This window comes from Somniosus microcephalus, chromosome 14 (genome assembly GCF_052327205.1).
Source record: "Somniosus microcephalus isolate GS21.2 chromosome 14, FLI_Smic_1.0, whole genome shotgun sequence".
NCBI lineage: Eukaryota > Metazoa > Chordata > Chondrichthyes > Squaliformes > Somniosidae > Somniosus > Somniosus microcephalus.
Window position 1 is genome coordinate 59000104 of NC_141000.1, and position 24059 is coordinate 59024162.

Below are 24059 nucleotides of genomic sequence, written 5' to 3' on the forward strand. Positions count from 1 at the left end.
CCTCTATGCGTAGGCCTGCGTAGAGGCCCACATATCCCAGGAGCGCATGTGGTTCCTAAGCATCCCTGGGATCACGTGGGCTGGCCCAACCAATCAAAGGGGATTCCCATTATGCTTATGGGGATTCCATTTACGTACGGAATCACCCAATAAATACATTTTTATAGCACTGAAATTAAAAAAAAAAAATAATAATAATAATTACCTGTTTAAATTAATTTAATTAAACATTTAAAATAGACATTTTATTTTTTGAGAAATAAATTAAACATTTTTCAAGGGGGCAAAAATAACAAACTTATTTTACAATGGCTTAAAACATTTTATTTAATATTTATTTTCACCCTTGCGCTGGTAAAAGAAGGCCTTACGCCTGCTTTTACCAGGCGTAAGAGTTTCATGGGATCACCAGCGGATGTCTATTTCCCAGGGATGCGGAGGATCTGTTAATTCTTGACATCGCAAGTTCCGGGTTTTCGCGCATGCATAAACCCGGATCTTGCGGGCTGCATACGCACCACGTATGCAGTCATAGCCCCCTGAAAATCCAGGCCAAATTGTCTCTTTTTTTAGTTGTTGTAACCGGGTAAGGGAGAGGTTACAGTGCCACCGACTGAATAATAGGCCTGTTTTATAATACTGGATTATGTATGCACCATCCTCTGGAGGAAGTAGGAATAGCAAGCATTGCCTTCACCATAATGGCATTATCCTTTGATTTCAATGGACTGGAGCCACAATTGTGGCAAACCAAAAAAAAGCCTCGATGTTTAATCTATATACAGAAAAATTGCTATACTTTTTGAAGTTTAATTTATGCTTGTAAACAACACTGCATTCAAAGACAGTGCCTTACATCTTGCGTTGTGAACAAAGCTCATTGTGTCCTCTGCTTATTGGATCGGTATTTCTGTTAAATTCAAGATTTTAGTTTGCAAAAAGCATCAATTATCAGAATGTAATCACTGATATTTTTATCACTGGTTTTATTCACACTAAAAAACTTGTCATTCATTGACACAAAATATTGCAACAAAATGTTTTGTGTGTGTGTGTAACCTATTGTGCTGGCACATGCTTCAAATGTGTTATGTGATACCAGCATTAAAGAAGAAAGGGAGTGCTTGTTACAACGCCTGTATTCTGTCATTTACTTCACAATATACATTTTATTTTTAGATGGTCTGTGCACTCCGTAGTAGTATATCTGATATGCCATCCAGTCTGAAACATTCAACATTTATCTTTATGGAAAACTGCACCTGGTAAGATATCATGTGCAGTTGGCTGGTGACTGCACCGGTTTCAAAAAGATATTTTTTCAGCTGAGTCCTCGCCCCACTTCACAGTTGTGTAGTTAATACTACCAATTATTTTTTGTCAAATCGAATTGAGTTGTTTTTTACACCTTGATCTCAATTACCTGGGACTGAAGTAAAGCATTAGGGCAGTACTGACATGTGTCCCTGTGACTTCACTCCTGAATTAGATTGCACGATTTGCATCAATGCAAAATCAAAACCACTTTACTTCAATGTAATGTGTGCAGAATAACTTGCCAATTAATGTTTCCTGACAAATGCAGTAGCTGAGTCTTCATTTGTTTGAAGGAAGATTCATTTAGATAACAGCTGCAAATAAAAATGCCTATTGTGGTCATCTATATCCTTACTCTGTCTCTCTCTCTCTGCATCTATCTATTCTGTCACCTTCTCTCTTCTATATCTTTTAACAAGTAAATATGGTATTGTGTAACAAGTTCGACTCTGATTCCAAATATGGATGTAACAATCTGTGTTCGACCAAGTTCAGACACGCACACTAAGTTTAAGCAGTAGACATACAGAGAAATAAATGGTATTGCCCCAATTTACCTGGGTATAGACGAAACCTTCATTGTTGTTCCTTTCCAATCCTGATTTTTCTCTACAAATTGTTAAGAAAAGCTTGAGATTTTTATAGTCTGTTTCTTACGGAATACTGTCAATGCCGATTCATTATGGCATGACAAGTGTTATTGTGAAGAAGCCCTCCAGGAAGGATGCATTTCCTTCAAAACAACAGATGTCAACTGGTTACCATCCTGTCCTATTGTCTCTCACTCTTTATCAAAACTGCCTTGGGTAATTTTTTCCAAATGTGGCCATGAAAAGTCAAGAGACACAAATCTTGAACATCCTGTAGTTTGAGGAAACAATTAAAGCACCGTGTCAGCTAAATTGTACCCTGACAAATCAAATCCTAAAACATCCTGGAAATGAACAACTTTTAACCAAGTAAAAAGAAACCAGAAACTTTAATCATATGAGATTAAACCAAATCCTAATCCTACGTGTATATGTATACACAACTAGGGTATCTTAGAATTGTTACTTACTCATGGTTCTTAGTGTAGGTGAATCCATTTAAAATAAAATAAAGGAATGCAAATTCTGTAAATTTCAATCATAACCAAGAGAAACCAAATTAGATAAATATTTTATTCTTCTAGGAGATTGTAATAAACATACCACCCACGTTTACTTCAAAAATCTTAGGGCGTAAGCTTTCTTCCAGAAAGTTTTCTAGTTTAAATATTTATTTGATTTTCTTGCTGTCTTGACTGAATTTAAAAACATTTGCATCATGTGCCTCAGATTTTTGTGCCATTTGAAAGTATTAAGGTTTTTGAGTTGTTTTGGATAAGGTTTTGCCAATAGAGGTTGTAGTTGATGTTATGCTGACATTCCGTTCATGGAAATTTTGTTATATGTTGTCGTGTTTCTTGCTCTGTTCTGAAATTAAAATGTTTTCTGACAATATAAACTGAATTAACTGAATTACATTGGCCTTTAATTTGCGAACAGCGTTCGCCATCTTTACCCCTCTGAAACTGACCGTAACTTCAGGATGTAGCGCATGCACATCTAACTGTGGAATACCTGGAGCTGTGGTCAGTCATTCACTGCTCCGACACTGGCTGCACTGTGAACTCCCTCCCCCCATAGCCTGTAATCAGTGAAACTGCTGAAACTTTGGCTTTTCTGCAGTAATATCACATTAAATACCCTAATTAAATGTGCAGGCTTAAATAAAAACACAAAATGCTGGAAGTACTAAGCAGGTCAGGCAACATCTGTGGAGAGAGAAACATAGTTAACGTTTCAGGTCGATGACCTTTTGTCAGAAATCTAACATTAAAAAAAAAAGGTCTGGATAAAATCAGCTTCTCATTTCTGAGAGAATTCTGCAATGTGACTAGTTGCTTTGACAGCTTGTTGACGTCACAGCAGTCACAGCAGCATCGCACTTGGGTTTCCCATTACAGAGCGTTGAAATCAATTGAATGTCAAAAAAGGCAAAGTTCTCGCCACAGAGATCGTGAGAAGCAAAGGCGCTTACTGCTGGCACTGAAGAAAGCTGCCCACAGATATTTGCTTCGCCACTGTCATCAAATTACGGGCCATTGAACTTTTAAAACCACAAGTTCGAATATAAACTTACTGGTAAATGGACACCAAAATGTTTTACAATGTTCTTGTTTCTGCCATTTATGGTTTAAAAAACAATGTTATTGTCCCCACACTGCCTGCTGAGTGCTTTTGTAACACTTAATTAGCTGAAGTTATCAGTACAGATATTTTAAAAAGCTGTTGATTTAAAATATTTATTTCAGTAGTAAGATTATTTACTTTTGATTCATTTGTTGTCACTATTATTCAAGCTGTTAATTGCTGTTAGCCTAATAAATTGATCCATTTTAAGCAGCTACCAGTTGTGAACACACAACTCCATGAGGTGATTGGCACCACCTTGTCTAGTACCTACCCGCACTTTATTAAAGTGCCACAAAAGTCTTGCAGAATTTTTTTTTGTGGAGGGGTGGGGCACAGTGCAGACAATGCCGGAGCAGTGAATGACTGACCGTAACTTCAGGATTTCTGCATTTTTCCATGTTTAGATGCGCACACGCTAAATCCTGAGTTGTGGTCAGTTTCAGAGGGGTAATGACGGCCAACACTGTTAGTTCGCCATCATTACCCACTGCAAATTCCGGGCCTATGTTTTGTCACCAATTAAGCTTTAGTTTCTTCAATCTCTAGCTTAGTTCCTGAATTGCCAAGTCAAAGCCTTGATTTCCTTTCTGCTCAACTAAAGGTCATTTTAAGAGTATTGATTGCAAAGTGAAGTGTTAAATATTATTTCTGTCGTTCGTTTTACAGAAGAAACCAAGTTTAGCATTGTTCCTATTCTTTGGGGTGCTTTCCTTAATGTTCACCGCGTTTGTCTGTTTCAAAACTGAACTGCACAAACATCTCTATCCTCTCGGCATCTCTGCAGCCCAACACTGCTTCAGTGCTGTTGTCATGTTTTAGGGTTTCAGACTACACCATCATGTTTACACCTTGGTGTAAATTTAGTTCGTGGGCTTAAATTTGCAGAACAGCAGGGCTTGGAGATGTAGATTAAGATTCAGATGGGGTGTCTGAACCAACATGGTGCAGATATTAAAATAATTTAACATTCTAGTGATTGTTCACACCTACTATTTGGCCATAACTCAAAAGGGGGCATTGCCAAATCAGCCTGATGAATTCCACTCTTATTGGGGCTATGGCATAGTCAATCTGACTAAAAGCTAACACTGGATTTAGGCATACTCTGGATAAAGCAGGACATACAGGGAAGCAGGCTTTTTGAAACCAGAAAGCTGAGTGTGCAGTTGGGTTTGTTTAAGGGAAAGCTGTGAGGGTTTTTGCTGAGGTGAAGAGGTTAGAAATGCTGGAGGATCATTCGAGACCATCTTGTTCAAGTCAAGGAAGACAACTTGCTGCTGTTGGCTAGCATTGTGTGTTTATTCTGTGTGTTGTGAAAAATCCAAATAAAACCTTTTAAACAAATAAATACATTTGTTGAGCTTTTAGTCATAAGCAAAGCTTGAAAATCTCTTGTGTCTATGAAACAGATTATTTTTTAATGGAACTAGTACATAATGTTCCTTCTAAACACATTGCACCTGGAGCAATGTGTTGACACGTTCCTAGATAATGTGGTAGGACATGAATTCACAGTTGTGTTTTCTCTCCTTCCCTACTTATCCTGAGTTCCTAACCTGGCATATCACAGCTTCAGGTTTGGAACTAAGATGAGTACTTAACAAAAAAAGGGGAAAATTAGAGTAAAACTTGTACATCTCTGAGGAGTGGGTATCTTGAAGGGTATTTAGGGATGCCTGACAGTGAATCAAGATGGAAAATGCTTTGAGGGAGAAAATAATGAAAGCTAGAAGGGTTTGAGAATGCACACGCGAAAAGAACATGGTTTAGCTAAGAACTGACTATTCAAAATGATCGTGCATACTTGTTCAATGCTCTTAATTAGTGTAATGTATTCCTTTATCTGTTCAGTTTGAAGAGAATAACATTTTCTGCTGTAATTTGCTATAAAAGGCAATATGTGGTTTATAGAAAATATTTTAGCGATCCCTTGGCTCTAACTACTTGCATCTAGATTCCCCCCCCCCCCCATATAACAGTCAATTAAATTGACTGCTCTGACTACTTTTCACCATCACACATGACATTTCCATATATAGCCGCCTCAATTTGCAAAAACTTGCATTAACATGCAATACTTTCTCTCGACTAGGATATTATTGAAAGATATGGTGGGAACTGGGCCCATGAGAGGCCCTTCATTTATTGTGAGATCAACAAAGTACACGTAGTGTAAAATAATCATGTTTTTTTTCCTGGTTGAGAGATTTCACTCTGCCCCAAAGCAGACGGAGATGAGTGTGTACTGGTTCCAAGCGATCTTTATTCAAGCACATGCAGGGAGAGGCCTTCTCAGTCTGAGCTGAGATGGGAGTCTAATTTTTACATTCGAGCAGTTGTTTTATATACAACTTGCATCTTGTTTCTTTCACATCTTCGAGACTTGGCCAATTAATTGTCCAAGTCACGTACACTTCAGCACATCTCCACAAAACACATCTTGTTTATCACATTTGCCTTGTTTCCACATCTGCCATTGTTCTACTCTTTTTAGCTCTTATCCAATTTCGTACACTTAACCACATCTTCGCAAATCACATTGGCGGCCCATTGTTCAATTTATGGCCTCCTTGCCGCCTTTCACTCCCCCAATCATCGTGCAATATGCTTTTTCCAACTGTCAGCAACTATCTTTGTTCTGCCAGACTTCTCCTTTATTACATCAGCCAGCTAGTCAGTTAAGCCGCTAATTTAACTTTTAACCCCTTCATTCCCCTTTTTATTCCCAATGTTGTATGCTGTTCACAGAATCACAGAAACCCCACAATGCAGATAGAGGCCATTTCGGCCCATCAAGCCTGCACCGACACATATCCCACCTGATCCCCGTAACCCCTACACCAACACATATCCCACCCTATCCCCGTAATCCCACGTATTTAATCCCCCTAACACTAAGGATCAATTTATCATAGCCAATCAACCTAACCCGCACATCTTTGGACTGTGGGAGGAAACCGGAGCACCCGGAGAAAACCCACGCAAACACGGGGAGAATGTCTGTGTGGAGTTTGCACAGTCACCCAAGGCCGGATTCAAACCCGGGTCTTTGGCGCTGTGAGACAACAGTGCTAACCACTATGCCACCGTGCTGTTGGGAACAAACTGCTCAACATTTTGACACTGCCTATAACTGCCTGTAACATTGTAATACTACTTCAAATACCAGCCATCAAAAATGAATTGTTGAAGTATATGTTTTAGCATTTAAAAGTAAATATGAAAAAAATCTTAACTTACTATTACAGATTAGTACGTCATTTCAGGATACAATTACAAAGCATGCAGAGAGGTTGTACATTTTGTATTAGATTCTTCTATACAACTTCATCATTCAGAACATCAGGCACACACACACCTCAACACTAAAACCAGGTACTTTGAGTTTTTGTACTATGGACGCACCTGAAAACACTTTTTTAAAAGCCAGATTATAAATCAAATCGGAAGATATCCTGTATAATTATGTTTCCTGCCGATGTATGCATTTGTGTGTTATGTAGCTGGTGCTACCTGGAGGTTTGTTCCCCATTATGTTCATGGTGTGTTTATATAATTATATTGTTCACTTGGCAGTGGTAGCAGTTGTGCTTTTGGTCAGAAGTTATGGGTTCAAGCTCACTACAGGGACTGGAACACATTAATCTAGGCTGACAATGAGGGATTGCTACATTATCAGAGATGCCACCTTTTGGATGGGACCCGGTCTGTTTAGGTGGACGTAAAAGAAACCATGACACAATTCAAAGAAGATCAGGAGGTTTTCCCTGTATCCTGCCTAACATTCCTTCCTCGACCATCACCACCAAAACAATAAAACTGGTTAATAACACTTAAAATAGAGGTGAAGGGACTTTGGTACAAATCCATTAACCTTTCACAAGCCAACCATGGTTTCTACCCTTGTGCTCCCATGTAAACTTTAGAGCATTTTTTATTGCTATGCTGTTGCTGCTTGATGAAATAGTCCAACCAATCTCACATTTCAGCAGCACCCATTTCAGTTGCGATATAACTGGTGCAAAATTTTATTTGAGCAAGACACACATCTTTGTATTATCCAGCAATTTAACTTCTGGTTTTGCTTGCTTTATAGCTACATTTAATTGTAACTGCATCTGTGTGCTTTATGATGCTTATTATGACCTATGTTGCTAATAGAACTGCAGTGTAAACATATGGGGTGTCTGTCTCTGCACACTGATTAAATAGTTAAAATAAATGAACCAAGCCATAGCACGTAGATTTGGGTGACTGACAAGCCACTTAGAACTGGTCACGAGACTCTAATATACAACGAGCCTGCCATATAACAAAACATTTTCTAAAAGCTGCTGGGAAATTACATAGCTCTAAATTTAAGTAAACTTGTTTGGCCACCAAACTCAACTTCGAGTTGCTTGTCCAAATATTTACATACATGATATCAATAAATGCATTTTTTCATTTTGAGGTATTTATCCTGTAACATCTGTTCAGAAACTTCAAAAATGTTCCTTTTTGATTTTAATTTTCTTCCAATTTAATTACACTTTTTTAGGATCTGTACTCCGATCGTCATTTTTGTCAGTGTTTAGTTCCAACAAATGTGTTGGGACTAAGGTGTAAATGAATTGTCATTGCTTATTGTAAGCCTTGGTGTGGTGTTGCTAGATAGTATTGTAGGTGCCAACTAATATATTACCGTTATTGGTAACCAAAACGTTGACTTGAAGTGAAGTCTGAACTTGCATGAAAGTTATACTTTGACTTGCTGGCATTCTGTGTGTGTTTTGGAACAGTAAATATATTTGATGTTTGACTACCTGTACCATCTATCAAGTTCCATCCTTTAACGACATTAAATTAGAAGTAAGCACAAATTATATTAGATGATGAGTTGGCTGAACTTGTGAAAAACCAGTATGCATCCTCTTGGGAGACTGAAGTATTGATCATGGCATACATAGTGCTAAATTCTTGGTCTGTGGCCAAGATCTTTAAGCGAAGCCTAGAATTTTACTATCGCTGCTGAAGGCAGGATGGTATCAAGTGTCCCTTGGGAATCTTGTTCTGTAAGGCTATATGACTGAGAAGAGTCTTCAGTGCTCTGAATTAAAAAAAAAAAAAATAGGATATGGAATGCCAGAAGAGTTGTCGTTCTCGAAAGAGTCTTTGGCTGCGATAGCCCTCGAGCAAAAACAAGTGTTTGTATATTTTAAAGTCTAATGTTTTCAAAAAAGTAGATCCAGGCAATGTAGCTAAAATGCTGGTTTCATAGCTTGCTGCATAAGCACAGTAATATTTTTAAACTATATACATAGCCCATGGTTTATTTTCTAACATGCATGGCAATGAGTTTAAGGTAGTAATTAATTTTGGCTCCGCTGTTACTGTAAATCACTTTAGATTTGTAATCTGGCATCAGAACTGCAGTCTATTCCTGATGATTCAAAGTTGTTTTTTATGCTTTAAAAATTGAATTGTACATTAATTTGAATTAAGCAAGGATCCAAGAAAAAGATTGTCATTTGGGTGATTCATTCATCTGTAGCCTACAACTTTTCTAACTTTTCCTTGCCTATTAACAGTAATATGGTTAGTGGTCCTCTGATCTGATTTTGTTCTTCTGTTCCTTCGAAGCTTCAAATGCACTGTCTTGCATGCTCTTCCTCTCCCCTACATTGTCGTTGTGTTTAAATCAAGACTCGTTACAGTCTCCTACTCTAATTCATTCCATCCCAGTCCTCAAAATTGTGGCTGCCATATTCTTCCTTTTCACCATATTAAAGCAGCGTTACATCAGCAAATTACTGCTTCCCGATTTACTGCATCACTTGTACTAATCAATCTTCGTGCTCCCCTGCACTATGGGTCTTGGCCCTTCATCTTGGTTTCACAATTAAACAAAATCTCCAGCGGTGCTTTTTCTCCTGACCTGCTTGCACACCCTATGCTTGAGGTATGTGCACAGAGACCTGACAATCCAGTCCTCCAATTGGTCCTATTTGTGCTTGTATTTCTTAATCATTAGTTTGTTCCCTTTTGAAGTTTGTGGGCCAAGAGGTTTGAAAAGGGATGTTATTAGTGCTATTCCCCATTGGTGGATACATTTAAAATCCTTTCATAAAGATCTGATCGTATCGGAGAAATTGTACATTCAAATTGAGAGTATGGATTTAAACTTGGTGATTCCTGAGACTCCAAGCTACTCCCATTCCTGCTCTGTGAATTGTTGTGTGAAGTCTGGTTTCTGAATTGTCTGTCTTCTAATCTGTTGATTGATGTTGCATTTCTCACTGATTTACCCATAAACTGTGCAACTATATTTGACTCTCTTGTTTATTTGTGCAGTCAATTTAATTGAAAATTTCAAATTTTTTTTGCTTTAAAAATAAACTTCCAAATACCAGCTGGAATGACATTAAATCCTGATTTATACTCCATAGTACAATAAGGACAACTAACAAAGTGAAGCAAATCAATATATAATCTGTGCGAAACTTGGAAAATTTCAAAAGAGCAACAAGACATGCAAATGTTAAATTGGTGCTGGTCTAATCAACTTGTACTCTGCGTACAAAGGGAGCTATTGCAGTGAACATTTTTTTTATAGGAGCTTAGGGAGGAGAAAGACATCTAAACGTAAGCTATACAGTTGTGTGACCGTCAAAGTGAGATTAATAGTTGTGCTTGATTTGATGCGTAAATACTAAAATGGTGCTGCTCTAATGAATCTGCACGCCATTCTTGCTATATTTCCTGGTTGAAGTGATACAAGAAGGAAACAAAAGGCATGCAGGAAAGATAAGGCACAATAGCTCGGCCGCTTGCACCTGCCATTATGCTGCTACCCATATTGGCAGACCTCGCTGTACCTACATGGTAATGCCAAAGTTGAATGGGTTTCACAGGCTTTGGATCAGCAGGGAGGCATTTGCAGAGCTGTGTCTGCAGCCAACTAGCAACATTTAGTTCAGCCTGAGATGCAGGTTAATGAGTGAATGAAGTTAGTGATGAGGATTATGCAGATGTGAAGATGGTGGCCTTGGTTGTCCCACTGTTTAGTTGGAGGAAGATGAAGCTCAACCAGGACAGAACAGGATATTAAACAAGCAGACTGACAACACTTGGGCATTGGAGGGATTGAGAGACAAGTGGAGAGGTAGAATTGGGTATCATTGCCATTATCGTGGAAGCTGACCCCATAATGTTGTAAGGTTTGCAAAATTCTACAGATTCTCCCCCAAACCAAGAAGAGAAGAGATTTTGGACTGTTTAAAATAATATTGGGCCAGAAAGGGGCTTAAAGTCAAAACCCCAGGATTTTGGCTATTTTTAAAAAGGCATGTCCAGGCCTGTGGAAGGCTGCGACAAAGGAGTTGGGATGGGCACTATAGGACTAACAGTTTGAGTATTGGCAAAGGCCAGATTGCCTGGGAATGTTCTAGACCGTCTCAGTCATTCCACATAAAGACAATAGGCCTACGGAAGGACAGTTCCTGCCAAAACCTACAGGGCCATCAAGAACATGAATAATACAGTACATGCCACTAATCAACAAAAGGGACCCTGACCCCAGCAGGAGAAGACAATTGAACAACAGATTAACCACTCGGAGAAACATCCAAAACGACTTCACACACTTAAACTGATTTCGAAGCAATCCCGAAACTAGTTAAAAATCAAGTAGATAGATGGGACCAGCCCGAAACTCGATAAAGAATTTAAAACTATTAAAGTTAACGAGCCCTCCAAAATTAACTGGGCCAGAGTAGATTTGGCGGGCAGATAAGCAAGGCCTCAAACGGTAAAATTGAGGCCTGCTTTTACACAGTTCGAACAGTTCAAAGGAGAGGAGTTCAGTTCGGTTCAGAAGAGTACTACTCGTCATCATCATCGCCGCACACATTCGGAAAATCGGAGACTTGAGGAAAGGAGAATGAAACGGAAGGAGAAAGGAATCACGGCAACCAAGGGCCCCAAGAAACCAACAACTAACAATATTACCAACAATTAGGTAATATTGGGCCACCGCGACCAACAAGAAACTAACCTGGAAGAAACCGAAGATTTGCAAATTTGTTTCCACTCTACAAGCTAGCCTGACTTACCTCTGGGTAAGATTTGATGGGGGAAAAAAAACTCTCAACCCTATACCTAACCAAAGGAAATTGGGTACTTACCAGATAAATCCAAATACGCACCCGGCCGCATCAGCGGACATGCGAAGACTGAAGACCCAACACAGGTGAAGTCTTCCACCACGTCCGGGGTATGGCAGGCCCCAACCACCACACCTAAAGCGGAGGCAGGCGGGCGGACCTGCGAGAGAACGAGGCTGAGCGGTGGCGAGTTGATAAACAGCTCCGAGAACAGGTAAGGCGTACCAATCTCCAATCTCCGAAGTCCGAGGGAAGGAGAGAGGTAAAAAGTAATCCAAGTGTGACGTCACCAGAAAGCTGGTAAGTGATTGGTTGGTAAGTATTTACTCTTTCTCCTTCTTTACAAAACTTAAATTCTGTGGTTTATAGTTTCTATGGTCTCTGTGGTGTAGCGGGGACTGCTGGCAGGCAAGCGCCCTTGAGTATATCATTAAATTGGCTGTACTGATTTAATTTAAATTAATTAAAGGGTAAGTCATGTCATGTCAGGACAGCCCTGTGTTATGCTTCTCTTGCTCTATGTGGGAATTCAGGGAGTGCAGCGAAGATTCACCAGGCTGATACCTGGGATGGCAGGAATGACGTATGAGGAGAGATTGTGTCAATTGGGCTTATACTCACTGGAGTTTAGAAGATTGAGAGGGGATCTCATCGAAACCTATAAAATTCTGTCAGACCTGGACAGACTAGATGCAGGAAGGATGTTTCTGATGGCCAGGGACTCTAGAACCAGGGGTCATATAAGGGGTAAGCCATTTAGGACTGAAATGAGGAATTTCTTCACCCAGAGAGTGGTGAACCTGTGGAATTCTCTGCCACAGAGGGTGGTGGAGGCCAGTTCATTAAATATATTCAAGAAAGAGTTGGATATATTTCTTAAGGCTAAAGGGATCAAGGGATATGGGGAGAAGGCAGGGACAGGGTACTGAATTTGGATGATCAGCCATGATCTCATTGAATGGCGGAGCAGTCTCAAAGGGCCAAATGGCCTACTCCTGCTTCTGTCTTCTATGTTTCTGTTTTCTATGTAACCCCAAAATTGCGAACCTCTACAACTGTCAAGAAAGTCATTTGGTGAACATTTCCCTGGTCCTCTGAAATCCAACCTAGTTAGTGTAGTGGGATTGGGAGGGGTGAAGTATTTTGTCTATTTTCATTCTCCCTCTTATATTCCAACGTGTTCCCCCTTTTAGAGTGATAAGATTATTGTATTGTATATTTTCCTGTCTCAAAATAAAAATCCAAGTTCTTTTAACCAACTCAGTTGTCTGTTGCAATTTCATTACAACCCCCAAATAAGTCCAAAGTCTAGAACCAAGGGAGTCGGAGCGATTCGAACCACTCAGGGAGTCCGAGGCAAAGCTGACCACACACCACCCCTTACAATGTCACTAAGGAGCATCTTGAACATGAAGAGGGGGCCAGGGATGGCTCTTTGGAGGACTCCAGAGGTAACAGGAAACATATGAAAGGAGAACCCATTGAACAGATGCTCTGGATGCAAAATGATAGGTGACAGTGGAACCAAGCAAAGAAAATCCCATGGTGTTTGACAGTGGAGGAAAATGTTGTGCTGAAGAGGGGTTGCGGAGGGATAATAAATAGGGCGGTAGTTAGCAAGGGTTGATGTGGGATTTTGAGAATTGGGTGATGGTGGTTTTGAAAGGGAGGGGACAGTGGTGGAGCAGTGGAAACTATTTACAATATCAGCTAGCATGAGGCCAGGAATGGAAGTTGAATGGTTAGGCATTTGAAGGGAATTGGGTCAAGGGCCCGAGAAGTAGGTTTCAGAACCCAAATGAGCTTTTGTGGGCAGATGTGGGAGAAACAAGAGAGTCAGATTGTGTGCTAAAGTGGGAGGTGGAGTGAAGTTTGCTTTAGTTGGCAAGGGAAAGGCAGCAGAGGTAGATGACTAGATGGTCTCTATCTTAGTGCTGAAGAAATCCTTGAGCTCCTCACACCTATTAGAGGTGAGGTTGCAGGTGAAGGGGCGAAGGGTTTAAGGATGCAATCACAGGAGAGAAAAAGAGGCTGGAATTATTTTTGTCCTCTGTAATGAGCCAACAGTCGCAGAAGAGTGTAAGGCCTGATTGAGCTTGATGTGGTTAAGCCAGATCCGGCAATGAATGGTTAAGCTAGTTGTGAGCTACAGTACACTCAAGTTTACACCCCTTGGACTTGAGGTCACAAAGATGCAAGTTATATCGAGCAGAGTAATGGGAATGGGTGACAATGAGGTTTTGCTATGGATACAAACAATAGATATGAGGTGAAGGTGGAAGTAAGGGAATGGTTGAGCAAATCAACAGCTGGGTATTCTGGCAAATGGAGGGCTGAAGGCTTGACAGTTGAATTTGTGAGACCATTTTATAAGTAATTTGGGAAGATCTTTGTTTCTGGGGCAGGTGCAGAAGGAAGTGGAGTTGAATAAGGGTAGGGTGGTCTGGCTTATGAGGACTAAAGAGATAGGTTGGTTGGTGATCGAGATCACTGGGGCAACAGTGAATGTGGGCAAGTGTGCTAATATGGAGGAAAGGTTTAGAGAGGGCAGGAGAGCAGTAAATTTAAAGGGGAGAGGGCAAGGTGTCCTGAGATGGAGATTGAAATCTGAGGATGATGAGTTGCTTGGTGCAGCGGCTGAAGGAAAAATGAGAGAGAAACCTGGGGTGGGGGTGGGGTGGATGGGTGGTAGTGGTGAGTGAGGTAATTGGGAAGGTGATATTAGCCCCAATCAGTATATTGGGCAGTAAGGTTGGTGGGCGAGTGGGATAGGCAGTCGAGAGTTATTATTCTTGAGGCAGTGATGGGTACCATAAAGAGAATGCCAAGAGAGGCGCCAAGGGTAGTTGTGAATTTACTCAAGTTAGAGTCTAGCTTTTGTCTTCAGTGGGATCGTAGATCTTGCCACGCAGCACATATATAGACTGAGCTTCCATACGTCTTCCTCCTTTTTGTGCCCCACTTTTGTCTCTTTTCTGTCTGTTTTCCTCATGGCTTTGTCCCTTACTCTGCCATCTATTATCATTCCTCTGTTACTATCCTCTCATTTCCCTGTCCACCATAATCTTTTTCTACTTACTCAGTTGCCTTCATTCTCTCCAGTCGCTGTGGGTTTATACAATTAGGCAGAACAAACTGCTTCCAACGATTGCATCTCATTGTATCTAGTGTGTATTCATCATACCCAGGCTACTTCACAGAATGCCATGCCTAAAAAGAAAATTAATCTATCGAATTACTTGAATTGAATGGCTGTTATTCAATGTGTGGTATAAATATGATATACAATGATATTGGCGTTATTGAAAAATAAACCACCAATTATTCGAGCCTGCAGAAATCAGTGATTACCTAAAAAAGAGACTCCAGTTGTTTGCTCTCTGTCTATTCAAAAGAGAACCTGGCTGAATTTTGAGCTTGCTGTATACAAGCCCTACTGAGGATCTCCAGTATTAATGGTCAGTTCCACTTACATGCCCATATAAATTCAGGTACCAAGTCTCAGTATAAACATGATGGTCTTTCCTAAATCCCCTCCGGCCAATAACTTGGTGCCTATCAAGTTGTCAAGAATGATTCTTGTCCCCCACTGAATTTCAAAGATCATATAAGGGTTATGGGGAATTTCAGAGATTTGGCCATTTCAGAAGATTAAATTGTATCAAGACATTTAGATCATACTTATGACGTTCCCCTCATTTCCATAAGTAGCTATTATCTGGTCATTTTGCCACAAAACATTAAAATTCTAGTCTTCAACAAGCTGGAATAATTTAAGTGAAAAACCATCCTTCTGTATGCTGTATGTTTTGATATCTTAACTGAGTTTCCCAGGAGTACAGACATCAAATTTACTGAGCCACGTGTATGTTTAAGTTTGACAAATCACTGTTCCAAACTACATGAACTTTTATAAAAATTTATTGTATTCAAATATGTATTGCCAGATCCAATAGTGCAATAATAAACCAACAAAACTCAAAGGGGGGGAATTTTGCCGGCGCTCAGGGGGCGGATTTGGAGGCGGGACATCCGGCAAAAGCGCAAAGATTGACAGTGGGGTGGAAACCCGCTGTCATCCTGCCTCCAGATAATCTTCCCAGGTGTCTGGTCCCCGATTTGCGCATGGACCCGACACCTAGTGGCGGGAAGAAGATTATAGGCGCTTAACTGCTGGCAGTTAAGAGGCTTTTTGCAATTTTGACAAGTCTACTGCGGGCTTCCCGAAGTCCGGACACCACGCCGGCTAAGTGTGGTGTGATTTGCGTCTACTGTAATGTTTGTAATGATGACAGCTGTAGAAGTGGTGTGAAGGATCCAATGGTACACTGGTCAGTTTCAGAGGTCAGAAAATGTTGCGAAAATAATTTTTAATGTATTTAGACTTTTCTGTAGGTGACTAGTTTTGAATTGTTTGTGTAGTCCCACCTCATTGGGAGAACCTCTCTCACCAGTGACGGGTCGCTTCTGTAACCTCACCTGTGTTGTGTCTGTGTGTTGATAGAGACACTGAAGACAGGAGTTGGTTTCATAGGTGTTTACTAAACAAAGTCTGGAGGGGAACTAACTGATACAACACAATATACAGGCTTATATAGCCCGAGTGGCCATTACTGGCATTACAGTACACATGGGGCTCTTAAAGGCACATACACTACAATTCCTCCCCTTTTAGCCAACCAGTACATAATATTTTAAGTAATTATTAATTACGTTACAAGAAAAATAATCTACACATTGCTGCAGTTAATTAATTATAAGTCAGTCTCTCTGGAGGCTTCCTGACTCGGTCTGGATAACGCCTCGGTGGTGTAGCAGTTTCTAGTGGTGTAGTAGGTTCTTTTGGCAAGGCTGATTCATCTTGAATGCCAGTGTCGGGTTCCAGTATCACCGGATTGGAGGTAGATATGGGTATCTCTACTTCATCGTTAGGCGTATAGAGTTGTGGTGTAGGTTGTCCCTTTTTCGGATGATTCTATGATTTGGTCAGCATGGCGCCTTATTATGCTTTCTCCGATGTCCACGGTATACATCAGCGGTCCTAGTCGTGTGCAGATAGTTCCAGGCTGCCATTTCTCGGTACGGTAGTCCCGGGCCAAAACTTGTTGACCTATCTGGAAGGTTCTAGTTGGCCTTTCATTCATGCCTTGAAATTGCCGGTTCTCCACGTCCCTTCTGATGTTGGGCTTGATCAAATCCAGCCGGCATCTTAGGCTTCTATTGAAGAACATCATGGCGGGAGTTTGGTTTGTAACCATATGTGTTGCATTCCTGTATGCGAACAAGAAGTTATCCACCTTGTGCTGAAGTTTTATGTCTTCATTACCCATGGCCTTTATGGCCTTCTTGAAGGTCTGGACAAACCTTTCAGCCAATCCATTGGTGGCGGGATGGTATGGGGCGGATGTGTAGTGCTTAACCCCATTGTTTTTTAAGAACTTCCTGAATTCTTCGGATACAAATTGCAGTCCATTATCAGAACAAATCTGTTCCGGCAGCCCATTCCTGGCAAATATGGTCCTTAATACTGTGATGGTTTTTTCCGTGGTGGTGGAGGACATCTTTATTACCTCCGGCCACTTGGAGTGTGCATCAACCGCGATTAAGAACATTGAGTCCATAAATGGACCAGCAAAGTCGATGTGTACCCTTTGCCATGGAGATGAGGGCCACTCCCATGGATGTAGAGGGGCTTGGGGTGGAGCATTTTGGACCTTCTGGCATCCTAGGCAGCTCTGGGTCATTTCTTCGATGTCTCCATCGATACCTGGCCACCATACAAACGCCCTGGCTAGGTTCTTCATTTTCACTCCACCCAGATGCCCCTCGTGAAGCTCCTTTAGAACTTTATCCTGGAGTTTGGGTGGAATCACCACTCTGGATCCACACATCAAGGTTCCTCGGCACACTGACAGCTGTTCTCTTCTTTGCGAGAATGCTGGCAACAGTGGTTCGCCATGTGCTGGCCATCCCTTCACCGTTAAATCGTGGACTCGTGAGAGTCGGGTCATTTCTAGTTTCCCTTTCAATGGCAGAATTTGTTACTGGTAGACATTCGACTATGGTAGAGTGGAAAATCTCCACTGGGTCTACGGTAGGTGCTTCTTCTACCATTGGCAACGGTAGGCGCGATAACCCGTCAGCATTCCCATGCTGTTTTGATCCTTTGTATTCTATGTTGTATTGGTGTGCCCCTAGAAAAAGGGACCACCTCTGTAGCCTTTGCGCTGTCATAATGGGAACACCCTTTTTAGGGTTGAATATGGAGATGAGGGGTTGATGGTCAGTCAACAAGGTAAATTTTTGTCTGTGTAGGTAATGGTTGAATTTCTTCACTCCCCATACCAGGCTGAGTGCTTCCCTGTCGATTTGGGCATAGTTACGCTCCGCTGAGTTCAATGAGCGTGACGCAAAAGCTATCGGCCGTTCCGAGCCATCAGGGAATTTATGCGATAATACTGCTCCTACGCCGTAAGGGGATGCATCGCACGCCAGTCTGATTGGCAGTGATGGGTTGTAATGAGCCAAAACTTCTTTGGACGTGATTAAGTCTTTGCATTTATGGAAGGCACGTTTACAGTCTTCGCTCCATTTCCAAATTACTCCTGTTTGTAGCAGTTCATTAAGAGGGTGTAGAAGAGTTGATAAGTTCGGTAAAAATTTATGATAATTTATTAATCCCAGGAACGACCTTAATTGTGAAACATTTTCAGGTGCTGGGGCTTTTATGACCGCTTCAATTTTTTCAGGTGACTTATGCAACCCTTCCTTATTATGTGGGCACAATATGATATTTGATTTTGGAAAAATTCGCACTTGGGGCGATTTGCTCGTAGGCCCCGTTCTCTCAGCCTAGTGAGCACCTGCTTCAAATTGGCAAGGTGCTCGTTGTCGTTTTCTCCTGTTACAAGGATGTCGTCTAGGTAGCATTGAGTCCCCGGAATCCCTTGGAGGACTTGCTCCATAGCTCTTTGCCAGATAGCTGGGAGCGGATGCTACTCCGAAAACCAGTCGATTGTACTGGTACAGACCTTTGTGTGTATTTATCGTGAGATATTTTTTAGAGGCCTCTTCAACCTCCATCTGTAGATATGCCTGTGCCAAGTCAATTTTGGTGAAACGTTTCCCATAGTGAGGCGAAAATATCTTCTATCCTCGGAAGAGGATACTGTACCGTGTGAAGGACCGGGTTTACAGTCACCTTGAAGTCTCCACAGATGCAAATTTTTCTCTGTTCTTCAGATTTATCATTATTCAATGCTTTCTTCATGACTGGAACGATGGGTGTTGCCCACTCGCTCCAATCTATTTTGGATAATACGCCTGCCTTTTCCAAATTCTCCAGCTCTGCCTCGACTGCTGGACGAATTGCGTATGGCACCGGTCTTGCCTTAAAAAACTTGGGAATTGCTGCATCTTCCACTTTTATTGAGGCGGTGATGCCTTTCAAGGTTCCTAGTTTCTCTTGAAACACTTCTTTGGCGTTGGCCAAGATGTCTTTTAATCGTTCAGGTATGACGTCATCATCGTTTTTTTTCTTACTGATCAGCGTCCGTGCCTGAATGGAGTGCCAGTCTAAACGTATTTTCCTGATCCATTCACGTCCCAACAGTGGTGGACCACCATCTTGTAGAATGTATAAATACAATTTTTGTATTTCCTTGCCGTTGTATACAACAGGCACCCTTATTTTTCCTTTGGGGTATACTTTCTGCCCCGTATATGTTTTCAAGATAATGGATGTGTCTTTTAAAGGCATATGCGGAAATAGCCGCTCGTAATCCCGTCGATTTATGATGGTGAGAGCTGATCCTGTATCTAGTTCCATTTTAACTGGGGACCCTGCTATTGTGAGGGTAACCCAAATGGTCTGGTAATCATCTTTGGCAATTACATTATGTAATTTGAGACAGCTTAGTCTCTTGTTTTCGGAGTCGTTACCGCTCTTCTGGTCTTCGGAGCTACTGTCGGTCATCATTTGTACCTTTCTGTACTTTATTGATTTTTTTTTTGTCCAGATCGGCATACCCGTGCAATGTGTCCAATCTTTCCGCATTGCCTGCATGCTTTTTCCTTGAACCAGCAGTCCCTCTGGTCATGGGTGGATCTGCCGCAGTGATAACATCTCTCGAAACCCTGTGTCATTTCATGGGTGCCGAAGTCCTGTGTCTTTTGTTGTATCTCTGCAGCTCCTCTTGCGGCTGCTTCGTATGATGCAGCCACACTGAAAGCCTTGTCCAGTGTTAAATCTTTTTCAGAAAGCAGCCTTTTCTGTGTTACTTCACTTAAGAGACCGCAGACGAATTTGTCTCAAGATAATCTGCTAGTCCTGCCTCGAATTGGCAGTGTTTTGATAGCTTTCTTAATTCGGTGAGGTAATCAGCGTTACTTTCATTCTTGTGTTGATTTCGCTTGAAGAATTTGAATCATTCCGCTATCAGCAGCGGTGTTGGGTTTATGTGCTCCTGTAGGGTATAAACAATTTCTTTAAAATTCTTGTCCTTTGGTTTGGCTGGAGTGATTAAATTTCGTAACAGCCCGTATGTCTTTGCGCCCATTAGATTTAGCAGTACTGAAGCTTTTTTTTCATCTTCTATTCCATTTGCGGTGCAATATACCTCCACTCTTTCCACATATGTGGTCCAATCCTCTATCTCGTTATCAAAAGCATCAATATTGCCAGACTTAGGCATCCTCGAAATAAAATGGCGCTTCCCGTGCTTTTTCTTTTCTGCAGAAAAGATATGGCGCTTCCCCGCCGATGACAACGCTGTTTCCCGTGGTTTTCGTTCTTTTTATTTATTTATTTACAGTTGGAGACTCGTTCCCGCCGGACTCCAGGTCTGAACGCCGACCTGCTTGCAGCGCCGGCCGTCTCCCGAGTGCTCCCTCCCCGTCTGTTACTGCTTGCCTCCGCTTTCGCTGCTTGGCCCAGCTGTAGAGCCAGCCGCTGGAGCCCCAGCCCGACACCCAGGAACGATTATTGTAGTACCTGCCACTAGCTTGGCTAGCTGGTGAAATCACAGCTTTTTCTTTTTCTTGATTTTTCTTCAACTTTGGACGCCAGAGGAATCGATGTCCTTGAGGTGCTGCCGAATTGCAGGTAAGTCCGTTTCCAATTCGTCGCCACTGTTGTGTCTGTGTGTTGATAGAGACACTGAAGACAGGAGTTGGTTTCATAGGTGTTTACTAAACCAAGTCTGGAGGGGAACTAACTGATACAACACAATATACAGGCTTATATAGCCCGAGTGGCCATTACCAGCATTACAGTACACATGGGGCTCTTAAAGGCACATACACTACAACCTGCAGCTGCCATCTGTTCTAGCCTAAGAAGGGAGTCACTGGAGAGCCTTGGTGCAAGGGCTCACCTTTGTACAGTGATTGTCGGTGTTTGCAGCACCTCAATGCTGTTTTTAAAAAAAAAAAAAAAAAATTGTGTGCGACCCCTTTAAGGAAATCAGCAGATGACACATCATCTGACACCGGCTTCCTCTTAATTGGCTGGCAAGCCCGCAGGGCAGGCTTAACAAGGCCAATTAACGCAAAATCACGTCTGTCAGATGTCGTTGGTGCCGTGACCGGAACCCGGAAGGCAGGTGTCCCGCCCCCAAGCTGCAGTGACCGGAAAAATCGTGGCCTAAATGTCTGTCCTACCCTATCAGCATAGAAATGAAAAAAATCTCAAGTATACACTTTACATTATTTGAAGTGTTACAGCTAACAGCTTGTGATAATTCCCTGGCATTTACCAAAGAAAATAAGGTGGTGAACCTGACATTAGCAAAAGAGATCAAAAAGGACATAGAAACAGAAGATAGGAGCAGGAGTAGGCCCTTCGAGCCCGCTCCGCCATTCAATGAGATCATGGCTGATCATCCAACTTCAGTACCCTGTCCCTGCTTTCTCCCCATATCCCTTGATCCCTTTAGCCTCACGAAATATATCCAACTCTTTCTTGAATATATTTCATGAATTGGCTTCAACTGCCCTGTGTGGCAGAGAATTCCACAGGTTCACCACTCTGGGTGAAGAAATTCCTCCTCATCTCAGTCCTAAATGGCATAACCCTTGTCCTTGGACTGTGACCCCTGGTTCTGGACTCCCCGCCATCGGGAACATCCTTTGTGTGTCTAGTCCTGTTAGAATTTTATAAGTTTCAATGAGATCCCCTCTCATTCTTCTAAACTCTAGCGAATATAAGCCTAATCGACCAAATCTCTCTTCATACGTCATTCACGCCATCTGGTGAATCTTCGCTGCACTCTCCATGGCAAGAACATCCCTCCTCAGATTAGGTGACCAAAACTGCACACAATACTCAAGATATGGTCTCACCAAGGCCCTGTACAACTGCAGCAAGACATCCTTGCTCCTGTACTCGAATCCTCTCGCTACAAAGGCCAACATATACCATTTGCCTTCTTAATCGCCTGCTGCACCTGCATGCTTACCTTCAGCGACTGGTGCACAAGGACACCCAGGTCTCGCTGCACTTCCCCTTTTCCCAATCTATTGCCGTTCAGATAATCTGTCTTCCTGTTTTTGCCACCGAAGTGGATAACCTCGCATTTATCCACATTGGGCAGATGCATGGCAAATGCAGTATAATCACCCAACCTGTCCAAATCGTACTGGAGTTTCTCTGCATCCTCCTCACAGCACACACGCCCACCCAGCTTTGTGTCGTCTGCAAACTTGGAGATATTGGGCCAGTAATTACCTTCCCGACGCGTGAGTACGGACGGTGTACTCACGCGTGTGGCCGGAGGAATTGCCGGATTCCAGCATGCACAGCGCATGCGCGGGAAGCCGGCATTTCCTCTCCATCGAACTAAGGGGTTAAGAGGTCCAACGCATGCGCGTAGGGCTCTGTGCGCACGCGTTAAACTTCCTTCATTTTGACAGGTTTGCGCGTGTGCAAGGGCCTGGACATTTTGGAAATGAAAAAAGGAGGCGTAAGGAGTGGATTCTTGAAGGTAAGTGGTCTATTATTTAAAATCATTACATTTTTTCCACAGCTTCATTGTTTTTAAGGACTGTACAGTAAGGTAAGTTTATTTTTAGACCCGAATTCGTAAAAAAAAAAATTTCAAAAATGTTATTAATTGTTTTGAATAGCTTTTTAAAGTTATTTATAGTTTATTTAATTATTGGGATGTTTTTTAAAATTTTAATTAAAGTTAAACTAATCTTTTGGGCGCCTGTACTTTTCATGAGTTTGAGTCTTTACTATCAAACTCATGAATGAGTTTCCCCTCCCCTGATTGGCTGCAGAGTGCTCACCTGATCCCAGCCAGCACATCGCACTAACTACGCCGCTGGATCAGGTAAGCACATCGCGCCGACATCGGAACCGGGCCAGGGACAGGAAATGCAAGCAGGCCCGGGCTTCAGATGTCAGCGCGCAGGGTGAGTGCAGATCGGGGGCTTGCACGCGCGGCAAGCACCCGATCCTAATTTCTGGCTCATTACATCTAGTTCCTTTGTCTAGATCATTTAATATCCCAGAAATTCGGGTCCCCAAGGGTGAGTACGCACTGGGTACTCATGCGTAGGCCCAACAAAGGTTCAGCTTTCGTGCATGCGCGGGAAACTGGAACTTCTGTTCCCTTTAAAGGAAGGTGTTCACAGGTCGAACGCGTGCGCTGGAGAGGCAGTGCGTACGCCTGGAAATTCCATTTTTTTTGCAGGTTTCTCCGGGCGGGTAAGTCTCCAGGAGTTACACTTATAAAAAGCAGTCGCAAGGCCTGCTTTTAACAAGGTAAGTGGTGAATTAAGCAACATTAAAACATTTTTCCCACGGTTTATTATTTTTAAATACTTTAAAGAAAGGTAAGTATATTTTTAGCCCCATTAGAAACTGTAATTAATTTTTTCAAATTTAAATTATTGTTTAAAAGTTATTATGTAATTTATAGTTTTTAAAACATTTTTAAATTTATTTAAAGTTTTAGTTATGTTTTGGGGCTGATTTGTATTTATAGTTTTGACAGCTCTTCCTGTCAAATTTATGAATGAGCATTCCCTGCTACCATTGGCTCTCCATGGCCCACGTGATCCCAGGGGACGCTTCGAACTAACTGCGCCCCTGGGATACGCAAGCACTGCGCGCCGGCAGTTGGAGGAGGTCCAGGATCGGAATCCCGTGCGGGCCCACAGCACAATGGCAGGCGCGCTAGGTAAGTGCAGGTCGGAGGCTTGCACCCGCGGGAAGCCTCCGACCTGAATTTCTGGGCCATTGTGAATAGCTGGGGTCCTAGCACCGATCCCTGCGGTACCCCACTAGTCACTGCCTGCCACTCAGAAAAAGACCCATTTATTCCGACTCTTTGCTTCCTGTCTGCCAACCAGTTCTCTATCCAAGACAGTACCT

The 24059-nt window shown here is 42.0% G+C and overlaps 2 long non-coding RNA genes across 2 annotated transcripts in view; one reads left to right on the forward strand and one right to left on the reverse strand.

Annotated features, from left to right (window-relative positions):
* LOC147107506 (uncharacterized) overlaps positions 1-1986 on the reverse strand; it is a 45695-nt gene extending 43709 nt beyond the window's left edge. The window contains exon 1 of the long non-coding RNA XR_015080822.1: positions 1875-1986. This is a non-coding gene — a long non-coding RNA (uncharacterized LOC147107506). The remainder of the gene's footprint in view (positions 1-1874) is intronic.
* LOC147107507 (uncharacterized) overlaps positions 1-24059 on the forward strand; it is a 406521-nt gene that overhangs the window by 33615 nt on the left and 348847 nt on the right. The window lies entirely within an intron of this gene.